The 13,224-nt window shown below is 42.9% G+C and overlaps 1 protein-coding gene across 4 annotated transcripts in view; it reads right to left on the bottom strand.

The window, feature by feature from the left end:
* Positions 1-1,313: 1,313 nt before the first annotated feature.
* The window catches only part of E2F6 (E2F transcription factor 6), a 40,936-nt gene continuing 29,025 nt past the window's right edge, over positions 1,314-13,224 (bottom strand). For 2 of the 4 annotated variants that reach the window (XM_060027085.1, XM_060027081.1), the window contains 2 exons: positions 11,366-11,526; positions 7,595-9,194 (listed from right to left, as the gene is read on the bottom strand). The gene's annotated coding sequence lies outside the window, so the exon portion shown is untranslated. Of the gene's footprint in view, positions 2,132-7,594; positions 9,195-11,365; positions 11,527-13,224 lie in introns of those variants that run through there. The other 2 variants (XM_060027082.1, XM_060027083.1) reach the window with 2 other exon arrangements.

Below are 13,224 nucleotides of genomic sequence, written 5' to 3'. Positions count from 1 at the left end.
GCAATGTCATGGATGCATTTAGGGAGGAGGAATTCAAGGAGATGGGACTATGGCATCAAAGCTGCAAAGCTCGGGAAAAGAATGCGGGCTGGGAAAACTTGGTACACTTGGCAATAAGAGGTTCCTTTTTTTGGTTGTGATTGACTTGGGTGATTTTAGTCCAAAGTGCAATTCTAATCAGCACTGTACTGAAATATCGATGTGCACAACGACAGAGACTTGCCATTAGCATGAGTGTCAGATCTGAAAGGACTGAATGATTCTCCATTCCATAACCTTTATTCTGCAGCTTTGAAAATTGGGCCCAAAGAAGTAAGTGGCTTGCCCAAGTGACTGACAGTCTCCGAGTCCCTAGATTCAGAGCCTAATGTTTTTTTCCACTGGATCACTGGTTCTCAGCCTGGATTCACATTAGAATCACTTAGAGAGCTTTTTAAAAAAATACCTATGTCTGAGCTGAGCTTTGCTCCGGGACTCTGAGGTAACTGCCCTGAGATGGAGCTCAAACCACTGGACAAGAGCTAGATCCATTCTATTCCTAGCTGAGCCTTTTACCCTCTCTCCAATTCAGTCCCGTCATATGAAATAAAGAAAAAAAAAAAAAAAGACTATTTCAATTCAAATGAAAAGCAGAATATAGTTAGTGAGTCAGAAAACATTCGAACCCAAATCACATGAGAGATAAATTTGTCCAGTGATTTCTTAAAAATTTAACTGTGGATGCCTTTATCCAAATGAATTCTTTTTTTTTTTTTTTTTTTTTTTGGTTTCGCAGGCCTCTCACTGTTGTGGTCTCTCGCGTTGCGGAGCACAGGCTCCGGACGCGCAGGCTCAGCGGCCATGGCTCACGGGCCCAGCCGCTCCGCGGCATGTGGGATCTTCCCGGACCGGGGCACGAACCCGTGTCCCCTGCATCGGCAGGCGGACTCTCAACCACTGCACCACCAGGGAAGCCCCAGATGAATTCTTAAGGAGTGGTCCATTACTAAAACAGTTAAGGCTGGAGCTTGTTAAGTTGCTATGGGCATGAGGGCCCAAAACCAGGCAGTGGGGACAGCAGGGAGAGGCAGGGAGCCCCCCGCGGCAGTGACGAGCGAGGTGTTGACTGTGGTCTTCAGCACCCGCACCTGTGTTTCCCTGCTCACCTGTCAGGGAAAGTAGAAGAAACTCAGGGAGGAGGAGAACTGATTCAGTGGACCAGCGAACGCAAGTGGGAGGGGACTGGGAGTGTGTTTCTCCCATTCTAAGATGTTGGAGGTTGTAAAATGTACTGTTGATTGAATAACAGCTTTGTGGGGATAAAAGCACCGCTATTTGCTGATGTCCACAATTTAAGAAAAATTAATGGAGAGTAGCATCCTTTTATCCGTACAGTTGATTACATAACTTTCTTTTTTACTGAACAGCTAAAATTTTTATTTAAGTATATCCCGACCCTGAAAACTCCTGTGAATTCCCTTCTGCTGTCGGCAGGCACACAGCACCCAGGTGACGTGTGATCTTCATACGTCAACTTGTAACCCTGGTCTCGTGAGCACCTTCACAATTGACCAGCCTATTGGGGTTCTAGATTGGCATTTCCTATTTGGTTAAACTCCTAGTTTCACTGGTTTTCTTTTCCCCCCTTAATTGAATTACCTATTACTGGAAATAAACCGATTTTCTTGGAAATCAGCCAGGAGCTTTTCATGAATGGCTGTTCCGGAGCCTAAGGAAAAATTGCTTTTTAGTTAAGAACCGACTGCATTAATCTTGCTTAACTTAGAAGAATCTAAGATACATTCTGAGAGATTTGGTGATTTCAATGGCATTTTAACGTATTGGTATATGAGAGGCAGTCTTTGGCATATAAATAATTTTTGTCTCAAGGCTGCAGTGCAGTGTAAGATTATGAAGACAAATTTAGATGAGTTACTGAGATCCGCATTTAAGATTCAGCAATGCACGATGGCACCAGCGCAAAGAATTCAACGGTGGGGAAGACGGGGTGAGCACACACCTTCCGGGAAGAACGCAACCTGCGCGTGGGCAGGCGATGACCGTCAGACCACTCGTCATGACCTGGACCCAGAGACGCTCCGAGGGTTGTCTTTTAATTTTTGATGTTAGCCGTAGGATGCATCTCTCAGAACTGTGAATCATGAAAGAAAATATTAGGTAAACATGGAGCTTGAAGAGGGGAGTCCAGGGAAGGAGCTCGGATTTTCTGTAGTTTGGGCGGGTGGGGACACAGAGTCATTACAGTTTACATACGTCCTTAGTTTGTAGCCCCAGCCTGCTGGGATCTGAGGCCATATCAGATACAGTGACATATGGATAGGGAAGTGAGGGATAAACAGTTTTTAAGAATTCATTTGTTATGGACTGTGTTTTTGGTTTTAAGACCTTGAGTGAGAAGCCCGGGAATTCACAAAATTGCAAAGGAAATGGTGAAGGCAAGACTCAAAGACGTGCCTTTGGAAGATGGCATAATCCATCCCCCCAGAGCAAAGATCTCCTGTAGCCCCCGCACGTGGAGGAGAGACAAACCCCCTCCCAGACCTAACACGGAACTCCAGACCACGATTAACGGCTCCCCCTTTTCTTTCCACCTATAAGGGTCCCTGTTGGGGGGCGGGGGAAGAGAGACGATACGACTGGCTTCCATTTTCAAGGTTTGCCCTGACAGATGGTAGTCTGAGAACAAGCAGAGGCTTCATAATCCACAGAAAGGACTAGCTTGATGAAAGTGAGGTTGCTGTTGTGAAATCAGAAGCAACAGTTAAGACTTAATTCTGACCTAGTGATACCACCATAAATAAACTATTAATAAAATCATTTCAATTTTGTTTAGTAAGTTTAGATCGCGGACAGGAAGGTCACAGTTTTGCTCTCCAGGTGCCTGAAGCAAAGTTCTGGGCTTTTCTCAACAAACCCATAACGGTTTCTGTATGCAGAGAGCTGGCAGAATTTCAATAGCGCGTCGGGCATTCTTAACCATCGTTTGGAGGCATCCCCTTGGCCATGTTTGTGGACAAGGTGGTAAGGGGCATCCAAATCTATGCATGAAGAGGAAGTGGTCCTAGAGTTAGATGGGCTGTATGAACCCAGTTGGACCACCTGATATTTTGAGACTAAAGAATCTTTCCGTTTCTCAGACTCTGGCAGGAGTAAGAGAATGTCCTGAATATTTATAAAATTCAATGACCTCTTTCATCGTTTAATTTCTGGACCTCAGTTTTCCAAGTCTTTCCAGAATGGAGAAGTACCATTAGCTCCCCCTGCAGGTCTGAGTCTCTCCTGCCAGGGAATTCCTGGAGGTGCGCTGTGAAAACGGACTCAGGAGAGAGAATCAATCATGTGTCACAGATGCAACACTTCAACTGGGTGGAATTGACCCGTCTTTCTGCTGGGAGCTGCACATCCTGGGAAAGCACTTGGGTCTGAGCCTATAAGAACATATACATGCCACAGGAGCACACGGACTCAAACAGGAATTCCAGGGCCCAGGTAGTGAGTTCCCTGCACAAAAGGCATTTTTAAATATTCTCTTATCTCTTTCCTTTGTAAGCACCATGACCCTCTGGTAGATTCATCACGGCTAAAATTGCCTCTGTGAGAACCTTGGGCTAAGAAGTGACCCATGTACCCATGGTGTGTTAAGTCCACAAGTTTTTTCTCAAGAAGTTTTGGACTGTCCCAAATTTTAAATGCTAGTTTGCTGATCCATTCATTCATTCAATAAATATTGTGACAGGCATCCTTACATGTGACCGCTATGTGACAGATCTTGTTTTAGGCACCTGGATAAAGTGAGGACCAAGACTGACTAGTCCTGGCTTCATGGAGCTTAAGTACCAGTGTAGAAGACACAATAAACAAGGACACGAACAAACGTATAATTTCATGCGGAGATAGTGCTATAAAGAAAATAAAACAGGATAAAGGGCTGGAGTGACTGGCAGGGTTTACTCTTTTCTAGAGAGTGGTCAAGCTCGGTTCACTCAGAACCCAGATAAAGTGGGTCAAGATGTGGGTGAAGAGCCTTTCAGGGGCGGAAACAGCAAGTACAAATGCCCAGGGGCAGGAATGAGCTTGGTGTGTGCCGGGAACAGTGGGAAGGCCTAGAATAGAGAGGGTTAAGGGGACAGTGATAGGAGCTGGGGTCTAAGAAGTAGGGGAGTGGGCAGGACTCATTGTGTAGGACCTTATAGACTATGGTGAGAAGTTGGGATTTATTGAGAGATGAGAAGCCATCGGAGCCCCTGGAATAGTGGAGCAATGTGATCTATGGTTTGAAAACTTCACGCTGGCTCCTGTGTGGAGGAAAGGCTCAAGGAGAACACGTGTGCAGCCAGAGAATCTAGTCAGGTGGCCACCGTAGAAGCTTCATGAGGTGTTGGAGGCTCACTGTTAGTCAGCCTAGTGGGAAGAAATGGATACATTCTGGATGTGTTCTGAGGGTAGAGCCTTAGGACTTGCTGGTGAACTGGGTGTGGGAAGCAAGAGAAAGGTATTAAGTATACTCCTGGGGTTTGGTCTGGGCAGCTGGGCAATTAGCTGAGCTTGGTAGACTGGGGGAGGCACCCACTGGAGGCAGTGCGTGGAATCAGGAGTTCTGCTTGGACGAGTTAAGTTCAAGAAACTTCTTAGTCATCCATCTGGAGATGTCGGGGTGGCAGCTGGATACACGAGTCTGGAACACATGCTCAACGCAGGAATAACTGGGAGAAACTATTTCTGGAAAGAGGAGCTCCGTTCTGCAAGATGTCGTGACACTGGGTTGGGAGCCTGCTCCTCTGCTGGGTCTCGGTTTTCTTACTTGTGAAATGGTGGGCTTGGCCGGTCTCTAAGGGTCCTTTCCGATAGGCAAGTATAAAAGAGAACATTAGCTTTAAATTCAGGGAGGAGCAGCGTGGGCTAGGCTGCTGCAGTTGGGGCATAAAACCCAAAAGAGGTCTAAGACCCACAGAAGACTGGCAGCTTATCTTAGGAACTGGAATTGGAAATGCGTCTTTGCTAAGCAACCGCAGCCGCTGCTTGTTGCGAAAGTGGGGGAAGGAAACACTTCAGCAGCAGAGGGTGAACTTGCTCAAAGCAAAGCAGTGAAACATCCGGTATAAACAGGGTCTGTGGGGAAGGGCAGTGAAGTGGTGCTGCCATCAGAGTCCCCTCCCCTTATCACCAAGACCAATACCAGTGGACACCTGTGTCTGCGAGGAGCACTGCAGTTCAAGAAAGAAAATGTCGAGAGGATTTCTGGTTTGGGTTTTTGCTTTACTTTTCCCCCATACTGTCCTAAATTGCCTGGATTCAATTTCAGTTTAATTTTTGTCTCATTTTTCTGAAGGAGTCCTTAGTGTCATACAGCTTTACAAAGTGCTGTCACATCTCTTACCCCCTCACTTGAGCAGCAAAACAGTCCTGTGGGCTAGGAAGGTTATTATCTAATCTTGCTTTAGAGATGAAGAAACTGAAGGTCAGAGAGGTTAAGTAACATGTTCAAGACTGCAAAGACAATAGAGGGATGAACTTATTTTTGAACTCAGTCTTTGCAGATCCCCAATTCTTTCCTCTTATCATTATTCCATTTGACTTTCCAAACTGAGAGGCTTGATAAAGATTACTTGACCAAATTCCTGATACTACTATGGCGCAATTATTTAGTGCTTTCCTTTTTAGATTGGAATGTAATTTTAAATGACCTTGGTTTAGGTTTTCATGTTGCTTTATTAAGTTCTCCTTACATTGCTAATGTATCAAGACCTGTGACACAATTCTGAAATCGTTTTTTCTTAAGTACTTCAAATAGAACCATTAGGCAGTGCAGCAAGTTTAGAAGTATTGGGCTTTCTCTCCCATAATGATATTCAGCAGAAGGGAGGGAAGACCACAGCAATAGTAAGAGGGAAGATTTTTTTTTTTTTTTTTTGCTGTACGCGGGCCTCTCACTGTTGTGGCCTCTCCCGTTGCGGAGCACAGGCTCCGGACGCACAGGCTCAGCGGCCATGGCTCACGGGCCCAGCCGCTCCGCGGCATGTGGTATCCTCCTGGACCGGGGCACGAACCCGTGTCCCCTGCATCGGCAGGCGGACTCTCAACCACTGCGCCATTAGGGAAGCCCAAAAGGGAAGATTTAAATATAAGTTCATGCATTTCAGTGTGGATGAGTTGTAGAATGAGACAGTCAGGTGATTCTGATCCAGAAGAACTCTACAATTTGTTGCAGTTACTGTTGCTACATAACAAATTATCCCCCAAATAAGGTTAAAATAACCATTTACTACTCTCACCGATTCTGCGATCAGGCATTTCAACAAGGTAGTGGGATGGCTCTGCAGCCTCATGACGTCTGGAAAGGTGACTCAGCAGCTACGGGATGGACACTAACATGTCTGGTGGTCGATCTAGCTGTTGGGTGGAACCTCAGATGGGGCTGTTGGTTGGAGAATCCACGTGTGGCCTTTCCATGTGACTTGGGCTTCCTCACGGCGTGGAAACGTCTTACATGGAAACTCTGCTCCAAAAGTGACGTTCCCAGAGAACAAGGAAGAAGCTGCATTGCCTTTTTAATTTAGCCTCAGAAGTCATGCATCATCACTTTTTTACATCTTGTTGGTTACAAGCAAGTCACAAGCCTGCCTAGATTCAAGGGCAGGGGACATAGACCCTGTCTCTTGATGGAGGGGTGGCAAGGTCACATTGTAGGAGAACGTATAGGATGGAAGATATTGTTGCAGCCACCTTTGGAAAAAAATTACCTGCCATTCTAGTGAGGACATGTTGTCTTTGGGTTTCACCAACAATAGTGAAGGGACAGACTTATCAAGCAAACATCATTAAAGCATGTTTGGGTGTGTGGCTTATGGCCAATCACAGTTGAGTTGATCAAGTTTGAATCGGTTCCCTCAACCACCCAACCCAGGAATCAACCTGTCTAAAGCAACACCTAATAAGTGGCAGATACTGAGCTAAGAGCCAAGGAAACAACAGTGAATCAAAAATGTGTCCTTCCTCAAGGAGCTCCTGGATCTTAAACTTTATGTATGTAAAGCTATAGCTGGGGTAGAATTTTCAAATACAGATCCCTGTCTCCCTTCCTCCACCCTAATTCAGTGTGTCAGTTCCATTGAGAGCCCAGGAGTCTGCACTGTAACAAGCCCCTTGGGTGGTTCTGGGATAACAGAGGAGGGCACTTTGAGACTCATGGGTCCAACAGAGCAAGCAGTTTTGTTCAGAGAGCGAGCTTCAAAATCATCCTTTTTGCCTGCCCTGTGAAAACTCCTCTGGGCCCTTTAAAAATATTTAAGTACGGCTTCCCTGGTGGCGCAGTGGTTGAGAGTCTGCCTGCCGATGCAGGGGACACCGGTTCGAACCCTGGTCTGGGAAGATCCCGCATGCCGCTCGGCTGGGCCCGTGAGCTACAATTACTGAGCCTGCGCGTCTGGAGCCTGCGCTCCGCAACATGAGAGGCCACGACGGTGAGAGGCCCGCGCACCGCGATGAAGAGTGGGCCCCGCTTGCCACAACTGGAGGGGGCCCTCGCGCAGAAACGAAGACCCAACACAGCCATAAATAAATAAATAAAATATTTAAATATATTTTACCAGCTGGCATAATATTAAGCTTTGTCATTAGAGGGCGCTAGAGAGAGGTTGCAGGAGGAAACAGGTTTTGCTTTCCGGTTCTGGTGTGCGTGCCGGGCAGGCTCCTGCAGCTTGTGCAGCTTCCCCATAGTGTGGCTCCTACAGGGCGCAGTGGCCAGCAGCACCTAGTGGCCAGCAGCTTTCCCGGGCAGCCCCTCTTGGGCAGTTCTGTAGCAGAGAGCCTCTAGTGAGACACCTCCTGTGAACAGCTTTCCCCCGTAACTAAGAGGGTGATTTCTGACAAATTCCAGAGTGCAGATTTCCAGCGAGTTCCACAACACCACAGTGACTTCTGGGCCAAGGCTGGCCCTACCCCTCCAGTAGGATCTGGATCTCAGCACTGGGGGTGGGTGGGGTCTGTACCTTGGACTCTTGTCTCAGTCCTAGGTGGAATGGCTGCTCCTTGTATCCGCTATTCCCGTATTCTTTAGCATTTTCTTTACTTCTTTTTAGCCAATCCTCTGTTACTCCAACCTCCTGTTATAGTTAATAATTCTTTATATTAAACTCTGCTTTTTCAAATTACTATGTGGTTCTTCATACAGTTGTCCAACAAATAGTCACTCCCTTTCCATCAGTCTCTATGGGGCAAATGTATTTTCCTGCCCCACTGATGTTGGGCTTGTTTGGCCATATGAACTGCTTCGGCCGACAGATATGGGCAGAAACCTTGGGTTTAAGAGGCATCACACGGTTCTACCTGTACCAGGTGGCCAGCACCATCCCTCCAGCCTGGGTTCCTAAACGACACTGTCCAATACACAGACCTGTGAGCCTGAGGCTCAATTATTAACATTTTAAGCCACCAAGATTGGGGGTGGGTGGGTAGGGAAGTTGTTACACAGCATTATTGTGGCAATAATAAACTATTTCAGGGGTAGCGCTGCAAATACGAGGTAGGACATGTGGGAGAATTCATTCATTTGTGCCCTCAAAATTCTGCCTTGTGTATTTGATGATTTCTTTTCATATTTATAATGGCACAAAGTGAAAATAATGCACACTTCACATTTTATCTAAAATGTTTTGCAGTTCTGTATAGAGGTGTTTACATTTCACTTTATCATTTTCAACTCATCTACTTAAAATGTTGAGTGAAGAATGCTATCAATGCTTTCACTTTGCGAGCCATGGTTTTACGTAGTGTATACCCGATAATCTGCACAGGAAAGGGAGAGTCTCAGAACCCAGATAAAAATTGAATCCTCTCTTTCAGATCTTTCCACTGTGTGTACTGGTCATAGCGATTTCTAGAAGAAAGGTCTTGATACTACTGCCAAATTGCAGCTTCATAAACATATGCCGAGTGAGCTGTTTTCCACGGGGACGACTCATCCAGTTGGCGTCATCCTACACAGTGAGCTGCTAAAGATACCACGGTCTCAGGGCTGATGCCAAGCGGCTACACAGCTGATAGCTTGCTCTGAGTCCCAAATTGGAAACATGAGCTTTGCCCACATAAGAGGTTCCAACTAACTTGACAAATGAATCCTCAAATGCTCCTCATGACCACTTGTTTAAAGAAGCTCAAGTGATTTTTTCATTGGCTCAACTGCAGTGGAAGGTTGCCTATTACCAAAAGGAAAAAAAGACAAAAATCAAGTGGAATATTTCCTAAGGCAGGGTAGAAAGAACAACGTATCAAAAAGGACAGGAAGTTCCACTGCTGAAAAAAAAGAAAAGAAAGATGGAGATTCCTGATCAAGGAGCCACATTTTTTGGAAAGCGAGCTGTACTGTTTTATTTTTAAAATGAGATGCCCTAAATGACACACACTTTACAGCAGGCATTCTGTGTACTGACCTCTCCCCTGGTTTCATTTATTTTTTCTACCTTTATTTGCCCTTTGCCCCAATTTCCTTAACTCTTGTTTTTTTTAATCCTGTATTGCATGTTTTTATAAGATGTTGGAACGTTAATACAATGTAAGGTGCTAATAAGTAAAAATGTCATATTTCAAAGTATTAATAACTTTATAAATTTCTTGTGACAGATTATTTTAGGTGAGTCTGCTTAAAATAGCTCAAATCAAATTCCCTAATTGAATATAAAATATTCCAGATTTCTGAAATCAAGAGCTAAGCAGTTACCTCAGAATACATATGCATTTATATGTATTCAGATATATATTGATTTCAGATCTCATATATATATATATATATATATATAGGTATATACATATATAGGTATATATATATAGGTATATATATATATACCTATATATGTATATACCTATATATATATATACCTATATATATATATACCTATATATATATATATGTAATGAGACTTTAACACAAACTTTCAGCTACAGTTCCAGGGGTTCACTGCCCAGCTAAAATAGCCTTATTAGTGAATTATGACACCAAACTCAAAAACCAGCCCTACTGCTTTAGTCAGATTGCCTCTTTTCACCTGGTATCATTATACTGTATGTATTCATCAAGGGAAAAAAGAATTAATCAACAGTCGAAGAAATGGAACCAGGTAGTAATATGGTTGTCACAATATGATAGTGAACATTTGCCCCAACTTCTAAAGAGCTGTCCGAAAATTAAGACATTTTCTCACGGCGACAGCATGAACGAGAAGAATGTTGGAGCCTCAGAACGCATGGCCTAGCAAGGGGGTCACCTCTGTCTCTAGAGGGAGTCTGGGACTGTGAATCCTGCTGTCTCGGATCAACTCCTGGTTCTCATGTTAACCAGCAGCGTAGCCCTAGGCAGGGAGGAGCCCTGCCCAGTGTAGCCCTGGGCACCTTAGCCTCTCAAGCCCCGGCTCCCTCATTTCTAAAACGAGGGTAATGATCCCTATCTGACAAGATAATGTGAAGATTCAACTATTTATATCTCTTACGCCAGTGACCGGCACGTGACAAGGGCTCAATAAAGCAGTCATGATTATGCCTAGATCATAATTAGAACAGTCATGAAATGTAAAATGATTCATAAAAGCACAACAGATCTAGATGTAGCTGAAATTGCTACAATTCAATGCCCAAACAAGATTCAACTTTTACCAGCAACCCAATTTTCCTTCTGCACCAAATTAAATACTGCAGTGCGACAGAGAAGAATGATTCTTTGCAAGGATTGTAAATATATTCTCAAAGTGAAAAATGAAATGAGAGCCTGTCTATAGACAACTGAGTAGGCTTGTGATGACGTTTCTACTGAAGCTGTCTTTAGAGGATCTGAAAGAATTTTGCAGACTACTGGACGTGATGTTCAGCTACTTCGAAAGCTGACAAGTCCTAAGCAATATATTGCCTTGTTACAAATAACAAGTCAGTGTTACAATCTTGTCTCTTGTTCACCAGATTACATGATTGACTAAGTTGCCATATGTTTAAGTGGAAACAAATTTTTAAAGGCTTTTAACTATGCAACATTTCCATCTTTCTTCTAAGTCTGATTTTTTCCACCCCGAATACGTTTCTAAATTAATTTTTATTGGAGTATAGCTGATGTACAATGTTGTGTTCGTTTCTGCTGTACAGCAAAGTGAATCAGTTATACATATACATATATCCATGGTGTCCACGATATCCATATATCAATTTACATCCCCACCAACAGTGTAGGAGGGTTCCCTTTTCTCCACACCCTCTCCAGCATTTGTTGTTTGTAGATTTTTTGATGATGGCCATTCTGACCAGTACAAATACATTTTTAACTCTCTTAACATTACCTCCTAAGTCAACCAGAGGTTGTTTAAGAAACAGACAAATGTAAAACTACCTTACAAAATGGGAAAGCAGTTCACTGCATGGGTTCCAAGCTCCGTGAATGTCAGCGTGAACCTGTCTCCCAGGATTGGCTTCTCTCCTCGCACGTGGTCTGTGGCCGCCTCATCTGCCTTTATCCCCTGCTTGGGCTTGGGTAGAATCCAGGTGCAAATCCTGCCACATAGGAAGAGTATTTGAAGCTTTATTGATTTAGGTCTTCTTTGATTTTTTTCATCAGCATTTTGTAATTTTCTGCATACAGATCCTGTACATATTTTAAGTGTATAACCCAAGTATTTCATTTTCTTTGGAGTAAATCATAAGTTGTAGAAAGGCTAAGAATTTTTAAAAATCAAGTTATTAATAACAACAAAGTGCACAGATCTTAAACGTGCAGTTCAATGAATTTTAGCAGTTGTATACAGTTGCTACATTTAGCAATTGTATACACCGTCACCACGAATACAACATAGAGGACATTTCTGTCACCACAAAAAATTTCCAACATTCCTTGTACCTCTTTCCCATCAGTTACTGATCCCATATTCTCATACTTACCCTACAATGGCTTCTCACTTTTTCCCTAGGGCTAAAGTTTAATACATGGAATTTTATATCATCTTAGGTTAGACCGTCCCACATAATGGTGACTGTCTGATATCTGCAACCACTTATATTGGAAGAATGAGATATTGATGCCAATTAAGATATTTCTGGCCTTGTTCAAAAAATATTTCTTAATGAAGTTTTAAAAACATTTTCTTATAAGATTATAAATTAAAGTGATAAAAACTTTTTCCATTTCAAACCTTGAGTTTGAAAGTTCATTATTCTGATAGAAAATTTTATTTTGGCTATTTCAACTATGTGTAAAGATAGATGGATAGAAATAAAACTAGGAAGAAATGTGGATGACTCTTGCGTGTCTCTGAATTTTCCAAATTTTTTTGCTGCAAGCATACACTGCTCTTAGAATAATGCAATAACATCCATGTAAAATGTATTTTTTTAATAATCATGTTGAATCCCTTTATATTTACTTTGGTTAAAGTGTCAGAGAAATGTTTTTATTTCAGAGACCCCAAGGTCTTCAACTGTGGCACTTGTCCTGTTTCTTCTCACACAAACGTTAATTGGCCCCTTGGTGCTTTTATATGGACTGTAACACATTCTGGGAAAAGATAGAAGATACCATTATAGATAAGAGAAAGTACTAACCAGGTTTGTTTTACTTACAGGAATAGGCAAAGTTCTGTTTCTCAAAGTTTTAATCTACATTCTTTCCAGCTCATAATACATAGGGATCTTATAATTTCTTTTTCCCTCTTTCTTGAAGAAAAATGAGTAGATATTTAAAAAACAGTGTGAGTTTAGTGCAATGGTCATGACACATGTGCTGGGCTGGATTTACCTGGCTGTGAATACTCAAAACCCTGAGGCCTCACAGCTGCTCATCAATCGCGCGTCATGCAAGCTAGGTGTTGAGTTTATATTTCATCTATATGCATTCCATATTTGTTGATACTATAAACTTCATGCTAAAACGCTTTATTGATAACTATGCCACGAGATAAATCAGCTTAACTGCTTTAATAACTTTATTGTTATTATTACTATAGTATTTGACAATAAAACATTTCTTGATTAAACAATTTAAATAAAGAAATAAAATTGGTTAAGCTTAGTTACAGTCTATTAACCTTTTTTTGGGGGGTGCTGTAATAAAAGTTTATAGCAGCGTTGTTCACTAGAACTTTCTGTGTGACAGAAATGATCTCTGTGCTGCCTAATGTGCAAGATACCAGCCACACGTTGACCATTGAGCCCTTGAGATGTGGCTGGTGTGACTCAAGAATTGATTCCATTTTATTT

The sequence above is a fragment of the Delphinus delphis genome, chromosome 12, assembly GCF_949987515.2.
Source record: "Delphinus delphis chromosome 12, mDelDel1.2, whole genome shotgun sequence".
Classification (NCBI taxonomy): domain Eukaryota; kingdom Metazoa; phylum Chordata; class Mammalia; order Artiodactyla; family Delphinidae; genus Delphinus; species Delphinus delphis.
The sequence above is the reverse complement of the archived record's forward strand: the minus strand, read 5'-3'. Positions and strand labels throughout refer to the sequence as shown.